Here is a 20,068-nt window from a genome sequence, read left to right on the forward strand (position 1 = left end):
AGTGTTGAGCGGGAGTGCCATATTCGATTTAGTGAATATTCGCTTGAATATTCGTCTTATATTCGTCGAAATCGAATATTTGTCATTTTTGTATTTATCGCAATTTATATGCATTTATTCATTCGCATATTGCGATTTTTAAGCTTAGAATTTGAAGTTATAAATTCTAACTTCTAATTGCCTTATAACTTAATAATAAGGCAACTTTCCTATTCTTTAATCTTGGAGATCTAGATTTAACACGAATATAGCGCTATATTCTATGTCTTTATATTAGCCACTTTAGGACCACAGGTTTATACCCCCCTAGTGACCAGGCCCTTTTTTACAAATCGGCACTTTACAACTTTAACGGTTTATTGCTCGGTCATGCAACTTAGAACCCAAATTAATTTTACCTCCTTTTCTTCTCACAAATACAGCTTTCTTTCGGTGGTATTTGATTGCTGCTGAGATTTTTCATTTTTCTGATATTAATCAAAATAGACCGCAATTTTCTCCAAAAAAGTGTATTTTGTAACTTTATCTGGTTAAATTTTTCAAATATAATTAAATTTCTATACAAGTTTGGGTCAGAATTTATTGTGCTACATGTCTTTGATAAAAAATAAATCCAATAAGTGTATATTTATTGGTTTGCGCAAATGTTATAGCGTTTACAAACTATGGTACAAAAATGTGAATTTCCGCATTTTTAAGCAGCTCTGACTTTCTGAGCACCTGTCATGTTTGTTGAGGTGCTAGAATGCCAGGATAGTATAAATACCACCCAAATGACCCCATTTTAGAAAGAAGATACCCCAAAGTATTCGCGGAGAGGCATGGTGAGTTTATGTATGATTTTAAAAAAAAATCATAAGTTTGCGGAAAATGACACTTTCTGAGAAAAAATAAATAAATAAAAAGTTTCAATTTCTGCTAACTTCTGGCAAAAAAATAAAAATCTCCCACGGACTCACTATGCCCCTCAGTGAATACCTTGGGGTGTCTACTTTCCGAAATGGGTTCATTTGTGGGGTGTGTTTACTGTTCTAGCATTTTGGGTGGGGCTAAATTGTGAGCAACCCTGTAAGGCCTAAAGCTACTCTTTGGACTTTCGGCCCCTTTACGCATCTAGGCTGCAAAAAAGTGTCACACATGTGGTATCGCCGTACTCAGAAGAAGTAGGGCAATGTGTTTTGTGGTGTATTTTTACATATGCCCATGCTGTGTGAGAGAAATATCTCTGTAAATTGACAACTTTGTATAATTTTTTTTTTTTTAAGTTGTCATTTACAGAGCTATTTCTCACACACAGTATGGGTATATGTAAAAATACACCCCAAAACACATTAGCCCTACTTCTTCTGAGTATGGTGATACCACATCTGTGACACTTTTTTGCAGCCTAGGTGCACAAAGGGGTCCAAATTCCAATGAGTACCTTTAGGATTTCACAGGGCATTTTTTACGCATTTGGATTCCAAACTACTTCTCACGCTTTAGGGCCCCTAAAATGCCAGGGCAGTATAAATACCCCACAAGTGACCCCATTTTGGAAAGAAGACACTCCAAGGTATTCTGTGAGGGGCATGGCGAGTTCATAGAAGATTTTTTATTTTTTTTGGCACAAGTTTGCGGAAATTTATATATATATTTTTTCTTACAAAGTCTCATATTCCACTAACTTGTGACAAAAAATAACATTTTGCATGAACTCGCCATGCCACTCACGGAATACCTTGGGGTGTCTTCTTTCCAAAATGGGGTCACTTGTGGGGTATTTATACTGCCCTGGCATTTTAGGGGCCCAAAGGCGAGAGAAGTAGTTTGGAATTCAAATGCGTAAAAATGCCCTGTGAAATCCTAAAGGTACTCATTGGAGGTTGGGCCCCTTTGTGCACCTAGGCTGCAAAAAAGTGTCACACATGTGGTATCGCTGTACTCAGAAGAAGTAGGGAAATGTGTTTTAGGGTGTATTTTTACATATACCCATGCTGGGTGAGAGAAATATCTCTGTAAATTGACAACTTTGTATAAAAAAAACTAAAAAGTTGTTATTTACAGAGATATTTCTCAAACACAGAATGGGTATATGTAAAAATACACCCCAAAACACATTTCCATACTTCTACTGAGTACGGCAATAGCACATGTGTGACACTTTTTTGCAGCCTAGGTGCACAAAGGGGCCAAAATTCCAATGAGTACCTTTAGGCTGGTTTCACACGGGCGTTGTGGGAAAAGGTGCGGGTGCGTTGCAGGAACAGGTGCGATTTTCCGCGCGAGTGCAAAATATTGTAATTCGTTTTGCACGCACGTGAGAAAAATCAGCATGTTTGGTACCCAGATCTGTGTTCTGTAGATTGTATTATTTTCCCTTATAACATGGTTATAAGGGAAAATAATAGCATTCTTAATACAGAATGCAGAGTAAAATAGCGCTGGAGGGGTTAAAAATAAATAAAAAATAATTTAACTCACCTTAATCCACTTGATCGTGCAGCCCGGCTTCTCTTCTGTCTTCTTATCTGCTGTGTGCAGGAAAAGGACCTGCGGTGACGTCACTCCTGTCATCACATGGTCCGTCACATGATCTTTTACCATGGTGATGGATCATGTGATGACCCGAGTGACGTCACCACAGGTCCTTTTCCTGCACACAGCAAATAAGAAGACAGAAGAGATGCAGAGCTGTGTGAGCAAGAGGATTAAGGTGAGTTAAATTATTTTTTATTTACTTTTAACCCCTCCAGCGCTATTGTACTATGCATTCTATATTCAGAATACTATTATTTTCCCTTATAACCATGTTACAAGGAAAAATAATAATGATCGGGTCTCCATCCCGATCATCTCCTAGCAACCGTGTGCGAAAATCGCACCGCATCCGCACTTGCTTGCGGATGCTTGCGATTTTCACGCAGTTGCTTGCGGATGCTTGCGATTTTCACGTAGTTGCTTGCGGATGCTTGTGATTTTCACGCAGCCCCATTCATTTCTATGGGGCCCGCATGCGTGAAAAAACGCACAATATAGAGCTTGCTGCGATTTTCACACAACGCACAAGTGATGCGTGAAAATCACTGCTCATGTGAACAGCCCTATAGAAATGAATGGGTCAGGATTCAGTGCGGGTGCAATGCGTTCAACGCTTGCATTGCACCCGCGCAGAATACTCGCCCGTGTGAAAGGGGCCTTAGGATTTCACAGGGCATTTTTTACGCATTTGGATTCCAAACTACTTCTCACACTTTAGGGCCCCTAAAATGCCAGGGCAGTATAAATACCCCACATGTGACCCCATTTTGGAAAGAAGACACCGCAAGGTATTCCTTGAGGGGCACGGTGAGTTCATAGAAGATTTTTTTTTTTGGCACAAGTAAGGCCTCTTTCACACTTGCCGCAGTGTGGGGCTAGTTGCATCCATGGGCCTGTCAAGTTGCTGTGTACTTCCTCGGACTCTCTGTTGCCTCCTGAATACGAAGAGTACCGGGATGTATTCGATAAGGTGCGCGCGGTTGCCCTACCTCCGCACCGCCCATACGATTGTGCCATAGAGTTACAATCTGGTGCCGTTCCTCCTCGTGGCAAAGTCTATCCACTGTCGGTAGCGGAGAATGAGGCCATGGAGGAGTACGTGAGGGAGGCGCTTTCACGCGGACACATTCGCAAATCCTCGTCCCCGGCAGGGGCTGGATTTTTCTTTGTGAAAAAGAAGGGCGGTGAGTTGAGGCCTTGCATCGATTACAGGGGTCTCAATCGCATCACGATCAAGAACGCTTACCCGATACCCTTGATTTCCGAGCTGTTCGATCGCCTCAAAGGGGCCACGGTCTTTACCAAACTCGACCTGAGGGCGGCATATAACCTGGTAAGGATCAAGGCGGGCGATGAGTGGAAGACCGCGTTTAACACCAGGACCGGTCATTATGAATCCTTGGTTATGCCCTTTGGGTTGTGCAATGCGCCCGCAGTCTTCCAGGAATTCATCAACGATGTTTTCCGTGACCTGTTGCAGCAGTGTGTGGTGGTCTATTTGGATGACATCTTGGTATATTCTGAATCCATGGAGGCCCACATTATGGATGTCAGACGAGTGTTGCAACGGTTACGAGAGAACAGGCTGTTCGGTAAGCTTCAGAAATGCGAATTTCACCGATCCCAGGTAACCTTCTTAGGTTACATCATTTCCGCTGAGGGGTTCTCCATGGATCCTGAGAAGGTTTCGGCTGTCTTACAGTGGCCCCAGCCCAGTGGTCTCCGTGCCCTGCAGCGCTTTTTGGGCTTCGCCAATTATTATCGGAAGTTCATCAGGGACTTTTCCATGCTAGCCAAGCCTCTCACGGATCTGACCAGGAAGGGCAGTAATTTCCAGGTCTGGCCGCTCGAGGCCATCCGAGCTTTTGAGGCTCTAAAGTCCGCCTTTGTGTCGGCTCCGATTCTGTCGCATCCCAACCCTGGGTTGCCCTTTGTCCTCGAGGTGGACGCGTCTGAGACGGGAGTAGGCGCCCTTCTGTCTCAGCGTAGAACACCAGAGGGTCCTCTGCTTCCTTGTGGGTTTTACTCCCGGAAACTGTCTTCCGCGGAGTGCAACTATCAGATTGGTGACAGGGAGTTATTGGCCATCGTGCAGGCCCTTAAAGAATGGAGGCACTTGCTCGAGGGTTCGGTGGTTCCGGTTCTCATCCTGACGGACCACAAGAATCTGACCTACCTTTCTGAGGCCAAGAGATTGACACCACGTCAGGCCAGATGGGCTCTGTTCTTGTCACGTTTTAATTACATGGTCTCCTACCTACCCGGTTCCAAGAACATCAGAGCGGATGCCTTATCACGGCAGTACTCCGAGCTGTCCAGGGAGGAGTCGATTCCGACTTCGGTCATACCTCCGAATCAGATCCTGGCCGCCATTCGCACCAGTCTGACCTCTCCCCTGGGTGAGCAGATTTTGGCGGCTCAATCTGGTGCTCCCTCTGGGAGACCCAACGGCAGATGTTTTGTGCCTGAGGAGTTGCGCACTCGGTTGTTGCGAACCTACCATAACTCCAAGGCCGCGGGGCATCCTGGAAAGAATCAGCTGTCCTGGGCTGTTTCACGTCTGTTCTGGTGGCCTTCTCTACGTTCCGACATCACCGCATATGTAGCGGCATGCTCCGTTTGTGCCCAGAGTAAGTCCCCTCGGCACCTTCCGTTGGGCCTTTTGCAACCCATAGCCACCGGGGAGCGCCCATGGTCACACCTGGGGATGGATTTCATTGTGGACCTCCCTGCATCCCGAGGCCATACGGTCATTTTCATGATTGTGGATCGGTTTTCCAAAATGTGCCACTGTGTTCCTCTCAAGAAGTTACCCTCTGCACAAGAGTTGGCCACGATTTTCGCCAGGGTGGTCTTCCGGTTGCACGGTTTGCCCAAGGAGATTGTGTCGGATCGGGGGAGTCAGTTTGTGTCCAGGTTCTGGCGCGCCTTTTGCTCCCAGTTGGGGATTCATCTCTCTTTCTCCTCGGCCTACCACCCTCAGTCCAATGGGGCCGCAGAACGATCCAATCAGGCCTTGGAGCAATTCCTTCGTTGCTATGTCTCCGATCACCAAGACAATTGGGTTGACCTCCTGCCTTGGGCTGAGTTTGCCAGGAACACGGCGGTGAACTCTTCCTCTGGGACGTCTCCCTTCATGGCCAATAAATGGGTTCCAACCTGCCGTGTTACCGGAGGTATTCTCTCCCCAGGATATTCCGGCTGTGGAGGATCACCTTTCCGTCCTACGTGCTTCTTGGGTACAGATCCAGAGGTCCCTTGAGGTCTCTGCGCAGCGCCAGAGACTCCAGGCTGATCGCAGACGAGCGCCCGCTCCTTCCTACCAGGTCGGAGACCGTGTATGGTTGTCCACCCGCAACCTCAACCTTCGAGTGCCCACTCCCAAGCTGGCGCCTCGCTTTGTTGGTCCCTTCCGAGTGCTTCGCAGGGTAAACCCGGTAGCCTATGCCCTTGCGCTTCCTCCTGGCATGCGGATCTCCAACGTGTTTCATGTCTCCCTGTTGAAGCCATTGGTGTGTAATCGTTTCACTTCCTCGGTCCCTCGGCCCCGTCCGGTCCAAGTGGGCAATCGTGAGGAATATGAGGTGAGCAATATCCTGGACTCACGCCTGGTCCGCGGTCGGTTGCAGTTTTTGATCCATTGGCGTGGTTATGGTCCAGAGGAGCGTTCCTGGGTTCCCTCCGCAGATGTCCATGCTCCTGCTTTGCTCCGAGCCTTCCACGCACGCTTCCCTCAGAAACCGTTCCTTACTCCGCGGAGGAGGGGCCCTTGAGGGGGAGGTACTGTCATGGTCTTACCTTCTTGCTTTTCTCCTTCGTTTGACATGTGCTGGCGGCCATCTTGGTTTCTGGGTTTCTTGTAGCCTCCCACCCTGCGGCTTCTCCTTCCCACTGGGAGGAGCTGGATGCCTAGCTCATATATATAGGAGGTCTGTGGCTTCAGTTCCTTGCTTGGTCCTCCTGTGTTCACATGCTTCCAAGACTGCTGCTGCTTCTGGTTCCTGATCCTGGCCTCGTCTGACTACCCCGCTGGTTCCTGATCCTGGCCTCGTCTGACTACCCCGCTGGTTCCTGATCCTGGCTTCGTCTGACTACCCTTCTGGTTCCTGACCTCTGGCTATGCAAGACCCTGCTTCGGTTTAGCCATCCGTTTGGACTTTTGCTTACAGCTTGATTTTCAATAAAGCCTTCTTATTCCCACTTATCTCTTGTTGTACGTCTGGTTCATGGTTCCATGACAATGAGCTGTCTCCATGCGAACTCCAGACTGGGCTGTGAAAGGGGGCAATACGGGTGCGCGGAAGCAGGGGATTGCCAATTAGGGTTTGCCAGCACCTCTGGGATACTAAGGGCTCTACGGACCTGTGAACGTGGTGGCTGCGACGGGGGAGTTAATGCATGTCCCACCGTGCCAGCTTGAACTGCCCTTCTGGTGCTCGCCACTTCACCAGGGAATACGGCAGTGCTGGTAGAAGGTCCAGGATGTGCTGCACTGCTGGTGTATGCCGCACCATAAAAAAGATCAGCGCTAGCACCACTCTGCTGCAAATGAGGCTCATCATGCGAGGTAGGAAGAACACTGACATGGGGTCGGGTACGCCTGACCGTAGCAGGTACCTCAACCTCGTCATCTTCACTAGCAGTTAGCGTGCCACTGCTGTCTACAGGTTCATATTCTGAACCACTGGATTCAGCGGGTGAGGCGTTTCCATCGCTTTCATCCATCAGGGCCAGAATCCTGTAGGCCTCTTCAGTGGAATACCCCTTTTTGGCCATTTTGGACTAACTAAATTTAGGGGGTATTCCTCTGAGGCTACCCAGGAAAAAGAGCAAACCTGCCTAGTTAAAAGGAGCGCTTGCAAAGTAAAGCTGCAACCGCTAATAAAGATCCAAAAAGCTCAAAAGTGGTCTTTATAGCGGCGCAGCGATTTTACTGTGTTTTTGCAGTGATCAGAAAAAAAAATTCTGTCACTGCGGTGGGGTGGACTGAACGCAAGTGTGTGCACAAGATCAGGCCTGATCGGATGAACACTGCGTTTTTTGTAGAGTCTAAGGTGACCCTAATGTACTTATATAGATCTGATTGCGATCAGTCTTGATCACTTACAGATACTATATAGTACTAGTGCTGATTAGCGACAGCGATGACGCTAATCAGCGACTAATCAGTGACTGCGATGCGGTGGGCTGGGCACTAACCACCTAACAAGAAGCTAACTACCTGGCGGTTATGAGGGACCCTTACAGGGGGGTGATCAATGACAGGGGGGTGATCAGGGAGACTATATGGGGTGATCAGGTGTTAATAAGGGGTTAATAAGTGACGGGGGGTGTAGTGTATGTGTGGGGATTGGTGCTACTTACAGAGCTGCCTGTGTCCTCTGGTGGTCGATCCAAGCAAAAGGGACCACCAGAGGACCAGGTAGCAGGTATATCAGATGCTATTTACAAAATAGCATCTGATATAGTAATGTCATTGGATCTTTTAAAAATCTACAGCCTGCCAGCCAATGATCGCTGCCGGCAGGCTGTAGTTAAACTTGTTCCCAGGGCTCTGACGTGAACACGCGCGCTATGCACGCACGTTTACAGGAAATCTCAGGTCTCGCGAGATGATGCCTATTGGCATCATCGCGACCTGAGAGCACCACCGCCCTGACGCCTATCGGCGTTAGTGTGAGGGGAGGTGGTTAATAAAAGAATCAAGATAGCAAAGTATTCTTTATTCTACTTTAACGAAGATAGCAAAGTATTCTACATCAACGAAGATAGCAAAGTATTCTACAATGTAGAATAATTTGCTATATTCGTTGCTGTAGAATACTTCGCTATCTTCGTTGATGTAGAATACTTCACTATCTTCGCTGATGTAGAATACTTTGCTATCTTCGTTGATGTTGAAAACTTCGCTATCTTCGTTAATGCTGAAAACTTCACTATCTTTGTTGATGTAGAATACTTTGCTATCTTTGTTGATGTAGAATCTACATCAACGAACATAGCGAAGTATTCTACATCTTCCTTAATTTAAGTTATTATCGCATTGCGATTACAACTTGGGCGATTTTGAAAGTGGTATTGGGAGAATTAACGGTCGGATAACGAATAAAGTACTATGTCTAAGAATAGTGGATTGTAAAAGTTGGATTCGCAATGCGGTTAATAATAATAGCGAATATTATCGCATTGCGATTACAAATTAGCACTGTTATATTCCATATTTGTTAACTTCGTTAATTCTAGCAAGCTGACCCATTCCATTAAAGACCCAGCAGCAGCTACAAGTTAAAATCGCAATGCGATTAATATAACTTGAATTAATCGCATTGAGATTTCAACTTAGACCTGGTTTACTAAATGACTTTCAATTAGCGAGGATGACGAATATATTTATTAGTCAAAACAAAATATTCTCCATCTTCGCTAATTCAAGAAAGCCAACCATTGTAAACCAGGTACGAGTTAAAATTGTTATGTGATTTATTGAAGTTATATTATTCGCATTGCGATTGCAACTTGATTCTCAAATCCGACAGTACATTCTAGCATGGAGGCGTTCCCATGGTGATGGGGACGCTTCATGCGCACGGGAATTAGATAGAGGCAGCAACAGGCACTGACTTGAGCGGGCAGGGAGCAGGGAATCATCTCTGAAAAGTACCGCCTTTTGAAAAGCTAGGGTAACAATAAAAAAATAAATTAAAAAAAAAGAATATTTGAAATAACAAATATATAGCACTATATTCAAAATATTTGCGAATTAGCAAAGTGCCGATATTCGATAAAAAATTTCGCTATTCGAATATTCGCGCTCAACACTACTTGTAGCATGTCCTGTAAATCCATCGGAGAGTTGTAGTTTTGCCCCAGCTGAAGAGCTTTCTTTACTTGGAAGCCACTGTTGTGTACAGTGTACATGATAACGTTTAAAGGGAATGTCTTGCTATGTCCTTGGGAGTTACAGTATCTACACTCATTATGGATGAAATCAAATAATATCACACATTGCCTTGGAGAAAATATGGAATAAATTTTTTTACACTTTAAATTTTTACACTTTGTTTAAAAGTTCGGTGGGGTGGGCATCGTTGTTAGGCCAGCACCACTGCTTATTTCCACAGGATTTGTCTGTAGAGTGCTTTGTATGCACTTGTGCTTTGATCCAACCTCTGGATGCCTGACTGGTGCTACTGCTATATGAGGAGCAATAGGTTCATTTCAAAAGCAGTCATATACTTATATACTGTACAGTGTGAAGTGTCGGCAATACATTGGATAGTAATTATAGTGACTATATGAGTTTTGAGGCTCCTGTCCCATTCGTCAATAGACAAGTGTCCATAAATTCAACCCAATCCAAACATGCCAGAAATGGTGAGTGTTTTCCATTCCCAAACTGGAGATCACATATACCTTCGAAAATTATTATCGTTATTTTAAAAACTACTCAGCTAACTGCTAGTTTGTACTCATTGCAGATATACCCCATGGCACATTTTGCAATACATTTATTACCCTCCATCTTGGACGTCTACGACCGATTGTATCTATTTGGGTAAATTGGTTAACAAATTCATTATACCATGTAGAGAACATTTACAAACTTATTTTTTACAGTGGAATACTGCCATCAATGCAGGGCCCCCAGCAGGCATAATACCTCTGGACTTGACTACACAGAATTTTTCTTAATATTATAGCCATTGTATATTTTTTTAGTTGAATAACATTTTATTTAGTTGTTTACTTTGATGCTTTTTTTATCAGTAAAAATTATGCTTTTGACATATACCAGAACCTGTTTGATTATATTTATGTTATAACTAGAGTTGAGCAGACACCTGAATGTTCGACGGGTTCGGCCAAACTTCACAAAAAAGTTCGAGTTCAGGCCCTGAACTTGACCCCAAACCCGAACCCTATTGAAGTCAATGGGGACCCGAACTTTTGAGCACTAAAATGGCTGTAAAAATGTCATGGAAAGAGCTAGAGGGCTACAAATGGCATCAAAATGTAGTTAAGAGCATGGAAAGTGCTGAAAATTTGGATAGCGAAATGACTTTAAATAACAAATAAGGAGGCGGTGCATGCGGCGGTGGAGGAGGAGGTAGCCTATACTGCTTTTTTAAAAAAAAAATTAAATTTTTTTATTAGGGTACACCCCAAAACTATATAACCTGTGATAACCCCCTCTAGTCGTGCTAAAAACACGTTCAGACAATACACTGGCTGCAGGGCAGGCCAGCACCTCCAAGGGGTAAAGAGCAAGCTCAGGCCATGTGCCCAATATCTCCATCAACTTTCAATGTTCTTTTCTGCGCCTACCATGGTGATCACGGGTGGTGGGGAATCAGGGTTCCACGCCGGAGAGGGAGTGTGTGAAAGAGAGACCACATCCAAGGGAGGATTCATTTTTTTCAAATTTCAAATTATAGAGTTGAATTATGAGACAAATAATTAAAGCATAAAAGTGTGACAACTTTTTAAAGTTTAAGCATTGAATGAAAGGATGTGGCGCGCATTAATTACTAAATAATTTATTGAATTGTATTCCCTGTCAAATATGCAGAGCAGGGGTTTCTATCCAGCAAAATTTAAAAATGTCACCTGACAATGTAATTAATGATTTTTTTATGTTCCTGTCAACTATGTAAAGGTGCCCCAGTGACATCCCCTATCCATTTGGATATCTTCTCTGTCAACTTTCGATGTTCTCTTCTGAGCCTACCATGTTGATCAAGGTTATTGGAGAATCAGGGTTCCACGCCAGAGAGGGAGCGTAAGAAAAAGAGACCAAATTTAAGGGAGATAAATTTATAAAAAATTTTGGGGATCGAGCGGAAATGTGGTAAAAGTTGTTAAATTGCAAATGTGGGACAAATTACAGAAGCCCAAATGTGGCGCAGCAGAGTAAAGCAGAATTATGGGAAAAATTATTGTGGCGAAAAATTTTGGACAAATTACAGAAGCCCAAATGTGGGCCAGAAGAGTAAAGCGGAAATGTGGGGAAAGCTGTTAAAGCGCAAATGTGGTACAAATTACAGAAGCCCAAATGTGGGCCAAAAGAGTAAAGCGGAAATGTGAGACAAAGTATTGAAGCGCAAATGTTGGCCAAAAGAGTAAAGCGGAAATGTGGGACAAATTATTGAAGCGCAAATGTGGTACAACTTGTTAAAGTTTAAGCATTGAATCAAAAGAGGAGGCGCGCATCAATAAAGAAGAATTTCTGAAATTTTATTCCCTGTCACCTGTGCAGAGCAGGGGTTTATTCACGTCTAAAAATGTATAATGTCAAACCAAGAATGTAACAGAAAAATTAGTGAAATTTATTAACCTGTCTACTTGGTAGAGCAGGGGTCTATGACAGAAAAAAATTGTTTATTGTCACCCGAAAATGTTAAAGAAAAATGATTGAAATTTATTAAGCTGTCAACTAGGTAGAGGAGGGGTATATTACACCCAAAAATTTGTGAATTTCACGAAAACATGTATCTGATCTTTACCCTCATAGACCCGAAATTTGTGTGTATAGCCTGTGGCCCTTTCACAGAGCTTATACAATTTGACCCCATACCGGGCGCGCTTGCTTGGGATGTATTGTTTGAAGCCAAGGCGCCCGGTAAAATGTATCAGGGACTCGTCTATGCAGATGTTTTGCTCAGGGGTATACAGATCAGCAAATTTGGTGTTAAAGTGGTCCATGAGGCTCCGAATTTTGTGGAGCCGGTCAAAAGTTGGGTGGCTTCTGGGACGAGAGGTGCTATTATCACTAAAGTGCAGGAAATGCAGGATGGTCTCAAATCGTGTCCTGGACATGGCAGCAGAGAACATGGGCATGTGATGAATTGGGTTTGTGGACCAATATGACTGCAATTCATGCTATTTTGTCAGGCCCATGTTGAAGAGAAGGCCCAGAAAAGTTTTAAATTTGGAAACTTGGACGGGTTTCCACAGGAAAGACTGGGCATAAAAGCTTCCCGGGTTGACGGCTATAAATTGAGTGGCATACTGGTTTGTTTCTACCACGACTAAGTCAAAGAGCTCCGCAGTGAAGAACAGCTAAAAAAAAACCAGTGCCGATCCGATCTGAGCTGTCTCAACCCGAACTCCAGACTGGGCGGTGAAAGGTGCAACTACTGGTGCGGCTGAAGATGGGGGCTGCCAATCAGGGTTTGCCAGCACCTCAGGGACTCTAGGGCAGTGATGGCGAACCTATGGCACGGGTGCCAGAGGCGGCACTCAGAGCCCTCTCTGTGGGCACCCGCACCCTGGAAAATGTCTATGGTGCATCAATATGCCTTAGACTTTTCCTGCTATTCATCAGCGCAGGGCGCACTATGAACGGCACGGGCAGCGCATTGAATGCAGGCAGGCTATTATAGCTAAATGATAAAGTACATGGAAGATATACTACATTGGTATTCAGGTTAAATTGCTGTGTTGGCACTTTGCGATAAATAAGTGGGTTTTGGGTTGCGGTTTGGGCACTCGGTCTCTAAAAGGTTTGCCATCACTGCTCTAGGGGCTCTACGGGCCTGTCTGTGCGGTGGCTGCGACGGGGGAACTACTGCACATGCCACTGTACCAGCTTCAACTGCCCTTCTGGTGCTCGCCACTTCATAATTTTCTACGGCAGTGCTGGTACTAGGTCCAGGATGGGCTGCGCTGCTGGTGTATGCCTCGCCACGTAATCCGACAGCGCCAGCCCCACTCTGCTGCCCTTGAAGCGGATCCTGCGCAACCTGTGGTCAAGCAACACGGGGCCGGGTACGCCTGGTGGTATCAGGGACCTCAACCTCATCATCAGAACTTTGGGTCAGACTGCCACTGCTTTCTACAGGTTCGTATTCCGACTGGATCAGAAGCCTGTAGGCCTCTTCAGAAGAATACCCCTTACTTGCCATTTGGTTAACTAAATTTAGGGGGTATTCCCTGAGACTACCCAAGAAAAAAAGCAAGCCTGTCTTACAAATGGGAGGCTAGCGAAGTACAGGAAGCCGCTGCAATTGATAAAAAATATCAAAACTGATTTTTTTTTTTATCGCTGCAGCGCTTGTGTAGTGATTGTGCAATGATATAAAAAAAAATGGCTTCCGGTTCCGGCGCCGACATGACTGGCTGCGTGTGAGCGAAGCTCCGTCCCCACAGCACAGCGACAATATCCTCCCAGTCAAACCGACTGCCTACTACTCACAGGCAGCTGGGACAACCTATTAGCAAGACTACCGGGTGGTCTATGGACCGTTATTTAATCTCCATGGGGAGTAAAACGAAGAAAAATCTGGCCAAGCAGGAGAAGGCACCAACTGACTCTAAGATGGCGACACAACAGGAGGAACCTAGAGCTCCGACCCCACCAGTCGAGCCACTTCAGCCGAATTCAATCCCCGCAGAGGAAGAAGATCACCCCTCAGTGGACTACAAACAGTTGGCGTTAGAAGTGGCAGCCCGAATATTGCCTGATCTGCAAGAAGCACTCTCTTCAACGGTGTCACAATCCTTTGGGGCACTACAGTCAGAGGTCACACAACATGAGACCCGTCTGGGAGAGCTCGAGTCCAGGGTGGCAGCCATAGTATATGAAAACGAGCTGATCAAACGTCAACTCTCCCAGACGACAGCAGAGAATGCAAAGCTATGGAGCAAATTGGATGACCTTGAAAATCGCTCCAGGAGGAGCAACCTCCGTCTGGTGGCCCTCTCAGAGAATATACCAGTGCGGGAACTTACCGCCATTTGTGAGGTCGAGCTGCCAGAGGTGCTTGGTTTGGGGACCAAGTGCAAGGTGGAGAGAGCCCACCGGGTGGGCCCGGGAGTGCAGCCAGATTACATCGCCAAATCCCGGAAAATACGCCCCGACTCAAGAACGAGGCAACAGACCTCGCCAAGTCATAGTTAAATACCTAGACTATGCGGTCAATGCCGCCATACTACGGGCCTATAAACAGCAGTGTACAACTACGAGGGCAGCGAGTGCTTATCTTCGGGGACTTCTCCGCGGATGTCACTAGACGCCGAAGAGCTTTTGCTCCTCTCTGCTCAGCGCTATTTAAATCCCAGACTCGCTTTTCCCTATTGTACTCAGCAATCTTAAAGGTGCAAAAGCCAGATGGTAACATGGAAACTTTCGACTCTCCGATAGAAGCAAGTCGCCGACTGAAGATTGCCTACGTGGAGCGAACCCCATTACTTGCGATTGCTTACCGAAGCAGCTCAGAAAACACATCGGAGCAACCCGGGATTATGGCGCCAAGAGCATCAAAAGGCGCCCCTGGCATATCTACTTGGGAACGGCGTGCACTGGCAGATATCCCGAAGGAGACTGGATGAGAGGCTTACAGTCATCATGCAGAGGGGATGAGTACTATTCCATGTTTACACATTAGTCTCCTGAGTAATTGTAATACTTTAGTTCGGTATGCCTGTTGCACCGGACGTTCCGTTATAACTCTGTCTAGCATTAAGGATGGCGATTGTTTTCTAATAGTTGTCATGAATATGGCTATATTATAGTATGGGTTATATTTTCTTAATATGCCGTACAATACACTGATTATGGGAGGGGAAAAAAGAAGAAAAAAAGTTGGTTGCTATGCAAAATGTCGCTGTGCAAAGGGAGGGGAGAGATGTGGTTTAATGACATTCTATGTTGCCTAGTGCCCACGCGCTACAATTGTTAGGAAGAAGTGAAGCCTTCAACATTATGTGTAGGGGTGACTACTGTCACAGGAGCGGCCAGCACTGTTACACGTGCTGCCCCTGCTATCACACGCCCCCTAGTGGCCTGACCACTCAATGCCTTCCAATATGTTTCAGACCGCAGATCGTTCACTGTGGGGATGCGATCGGTGAACTGAAACCGCCGGAATTTGGGCAGCAGATAGGCTAGGAGGAAGTGTGCGGACTACAGAAAACATACACTACGCAATATGTAGGTAGACTGCCACCATCCCTTGTTACAGGGCAAGGTAAACCCTTGACTAAACACGACAACTATCCGGGTAGCGACTCTTCAGAAACTGCTAGGATTCGTTCTGCGGTGCTCAGAGCAGGTATGAGGCTGAAGAAAATGACTTTAACGTAATTTATTATACATACAATACAAATGATTAACATATACAGAAATTATTAAAAATAACAATTATAGGGAAGGATAGTCCAGTGTAAAATAAAAAGGGAAAACAGATGAAAGGGAATACTTAGTTTTTGAAGAGGGATGTCCTTTGTGGAAAGTCCAAGAAAGTCAGTTTGTTCCGGAATAAAAAGTCCGGTAAATATGGCTGCCAGCCCACCTTGGTCCTCGTGGCTGGCTTATTCAGATGATATTACACAAGGGAGGACTCCCATTAGATTTCACTTATGGCCTTATGAAGGGTCCAGCTGTTAGAGCGGGATCTCAGCCTCAGCCCCTGGGCTGGGTGCTGTTATTCGGAGGGAAGTTCAAGTCACAAAAATATGACATTTTCATATCTCAGCACACGTCTGTCGCACACAACTAATAATGACACATCTACGATCCTCCGAAAATATCGATCTCATTGACACTATACATGAGAACTATATCATATTCGGTTACTGAGATGTTTAATAACCTGGATGTGGCTTATCCCAGCGGCATCCTGACCAACAAAATTATATAATTTACATATCTATCCTACGTATGATATTCGTACAAAGGGGTAAAAATTATATGACATTCATTTTCCATTGGTGCCAGAAAGTCTGACTCAGGCTGGCTTGCAGGCCCTCTATCAGTGACAGACCAAATGTTCTTGTCAGGTGTCGAGCTGTGAGATTTCTGCAGCAAGGAAGTTCTTTGTGTAGGGTTAATTAAGGAGACTAGCTGTAATTACATTAATAGAACGTTGGCCTCTTAGGACAACAGCTTGTAATTGCAGGAGATGAATTTATTTTTATTGCGTTATCTGCTGGGGTATCAGGAATTGAATCTGTAATTCCTAGATGCGACAATCAAAAAATCAATTGACTGCGTTTTATTTCCGGATATCTTCCGGTTTCTTGCGGTTCATCCGTGACAACTACCTTTTATTTGTGTCTTTAGGTTGACTACTTTGTTGTAAGGTATGTTCTTTTAGAAAGGTTAGGGGGGGGGGGGTGGGAAGGGAATTTGGGTACGAGTTATCTCTCTCAACATGGCTTCTCGGTGATCCATCATGGAGTCATCCTTATGGCTGACACTTTAAAGATAGTAACCTGGAACATAAAAGGTCTCCGGTCGCCCATAAGCGTATTATGGTTTTAAAACACTTAAAACGCCTAAAGGCAGACATCACCTTACTGCAAGAAACTCATCTTGGGCAGGAGGACTTGGGAAGTGTATGTGGGTAGGGGAGGTGTTTGGGTCACCAGCAGTGGGGAACAAGTCAGGCGTACTCACGCTATTAAAGAAAGGGCTCCCATACACCGTGGCGCAACATTTTCCTGACACACGGGGCAGGATTGCGCACATACATCTTACTTCTCATTCAGGAGATTTAAGCCTTTATAATATATATGGTCCGAATGACCGCGATACTGGGTTCTTTAACACTTTAGGTGCCCGCATAACAAGTGACCCTATAGAGCTGAATATTTTGAGGGGCGACCTAAACGCAGTGGTAAACCCAGAGGAAGATAGACAAAGTAACCAACCAAGGGGCAAAGGACAAGACATAAGAGACCCTAGATTATCTCTTTTACTCCAGGATGCTCAGCTGACCGACACATGGAGGGTCTTTAATCCCGAGGGTAGGGAATACACACACTTTTCAAATGCACATGGCTCCTGGTCGCGACTGGATTACCTACTGGTGAGCAAGAGTAGCCTCTCTCTTGTCTCTGATCCACAGATAGAAGAGATGATTATTTTGGATCACTCTCCAGTTTCAATCCTACTTAGAGACCGCATCCCAAGGGGTACTGACTTTGGAGGTTTCCCTCTAATCTGTATACAGATGAGGACTTTAAGGATCGGTTAAGGGGTTGGTTGTTGGAGTATCTCCAGGACAACAAAGATACTGTAGGTCCTCAAAGTCTCTGGGATGCGGGAAAAGCAGTTTTACGAGGTAGAATATTAGCTTATGTCTATAACAAAAAGAAAACCATCAAAGCCAAAATAGCAGACTTAAGCAACAGACTGAGGACTGCCTACACTAACTTTCTAGGCAACCCACTTCCCAACCTACAGCGCATTTAGCAGTCGGCAAAAGAAGAGTATGAGCAGTGGTTACACAGATGGGAAACGATCTCACAATCCAAATGGGAAGCACGTCTATATAGACAGGGCAATAAGTCTGGCAAATTGTTAGCTGGGTTGGCGAGAGGACAGAGACCTACTATTATCATCCCACCCCTCAAAAATAGTCTGGGATGCTTACAGACACACCCCAAGGAAATCAATGCGGTCTTGCAAGCCTTTTATGAAGACTTGTACAGGGCTCCAAACACGCCTCTTGCAAACAGTAGACAGTGGCTAGAGAATGTATCCTTACCTAAAATCAGTGAGGAGGAAAAAAGTATCCTTAATGCCCCCATTACCAAAGGGGAAGTCGAGACTACCATCAAAAATCTGTCCCTAGGGAAGGCCCCAGGCCCTGACAGGTACACGGGCACATTTTTTCGCCTCCTATCCCCAGAGATCTCACCTCTGTTAGTACAGGTATATGCGGGCTACATGCGGGGGGAGGGAATTCCGTCCCAAACCAATACGGCCCATATAAAAGTCCTACCAAAGCCAGGGAAGGACCCAGCCTGTCCATCATCGTACCGCACAATCTCCCTAATTAATGTCGACTAGCTGGAATATTGCCAAGATTGATTTCCCTGGCACAGGTGGGCTTCGTGCAGGGTAGGGCTGCGGTCACCAATGTACGTAAGGTGCTCACAGTCTTAGATTAAATCAAGCTCTGACCTGACCTCCATCCATCCCCAGCATTGGTTACAGTAGATGCTGAAAAAGCCTTTGACAACGTATACTGGGGGTGGATGGAACAGGTACTGGAGGTAATGGGGTTTGAGGGAGCCTTCCGGCAGTACATAAGAGCATTGTATGCTAATCCGTGGGCTAGGAGCCACACCCTGGGCTATTTTTCACAGCCTTTTAGGTTGGGCAAGGGTACCAGAAAGGGGTGCCCTTTATCCCCCCTTCTATTCAACCTGGCATTGGAACCCCTGTCCAAGAAATTAGCAAGGGAAGATAAAATTGAGGGGATTAGAATAGGGAATAGGGAACTTAAACATGCTCTTTTCGCAGACGATTTGCTAGTATTTCTGGAGAACCCATACAGAGACTTGCCCCACTTGTATCAGTTGCTATCGGAATTTGGTTATATGTCAGGCTACCAGGTTAGTGCCACTAAATCTTAGATCCTATTCTTGGGCCCCACTATTCCAAACACATCTGAGAGGCCACTGAATGTCCCCCTGCAGGTAGCTAGCAAATCAATCAGATATCTTGGTATCCAGATGGGAAGGTGCCCAGAGTCGCTTTATTCTTTAAACTACCCACCCATTATTCAAAATATTAAAGGAGATCTGCAGAGCTGGATGAAATTCCCATTGTCCTTAGGGGAAAGAATACAATTAATAAAAATGATGTGCACCCCAAAAACTCTTGTACCCGATGCAAACAATCCCCATTTTGATCAAACACAAGGACATAATAGACCTAGAATCTGCCTTCAGGGCATTCATCTCAAGGGAATGCAGACCCCGCATTATGCATAGCTTTTCCGAAACTCCAATTATCGAAGGGGTTGGGGGGAATGGCACTACCCGATGTGAGATCATATAATTTAGCCAGTCTTTTAAGGCATAGTATAGACTGGATCTTCGGATCCAATTTCTACACTAACTCACTGTTGGAGGCCCAATTAGCTCGACCGTGGTTTTTGGGGGCACTCCTCCACACAAAATTCTGTGCATTACCCCCTGTGGCCAAACGGAGTACTCTATTGACAGACACCATAGCGGCTTGGAAAGGGGTACGTAAAATCTTCAAACTCCCTTTTATGATATCAAAATACATGCCAGTCTGGGGTCACCTGGAGTTTCCCGCAGGTAATGAAGCACAGCATTTTGTCTCGTGGAAGTGAGGGGGTTTAGGGAGGGTTCAGGACTTCTGGGATAGGCAAGCTAATTCCCATTTGTCATTTGCAGAAATACAGAATAGACATTCACAAATTAAACCGCAACACTTTCTGGCACATTCCCAGCTAATGGGATTTCTTAGATATAGGGTGAAAGATCTGAGTGGGGAATTCACAGCCAATACTTTTGATCGGGTGGTTGGAGATGGGTCTAGGAAAAGGTCACTTTCAGAAATCTATCACGAGATACGGGACCGCAAGCAAAAGTATCTAGCAGACAACCTCACTAGATGCGGATACATTAATCCTTCAAGGATGGAACACAGTCAATAAAGTGATAATCAACCAAGTCTAGAGAGAATCACATTTCAGATTTATTCATAAAGCCATTTATGGGTTCCAGTCCTCATCACCCCTTCCTTCTTCTGACAGATTGACTAAATGCCCTATGTGCTAGTTGG

The 20,068-nt window shown here is 45.3% G+C and overlaps 1 protein-coding gene across 1 annotated transcript in view; it reads right to left on the reverse strand.

Annotated features, from left to right (window-relative positions):
- LOC122923994 overlaps positions 1 to 20,068 on the reverse strand; it is a gene marked incomplete at its 3' end in the record, with an annotated part of 119,949 nt that overhangs the window by 92,853 nt on the left and 7,028 nt on the right. The gene's annotated exons all lie outside the window — the stretch shown is intronic.

Source organism: Bufo gargarizans, unplaced genomic scaffold (assembly GCF_014858855.1).
Source record: "Bufo gargarizans isolate SCDJY-AF-19 unplaced genomic scaffold, ASM1485885v1 original_scaffold_2127_pilon, whole genome shotgun sequence".
NCBI lineage: Eukaryota > Metazoa > Chordata > Amphibia > Anura > Bufonidae > Bufo > Bufo gargarizans.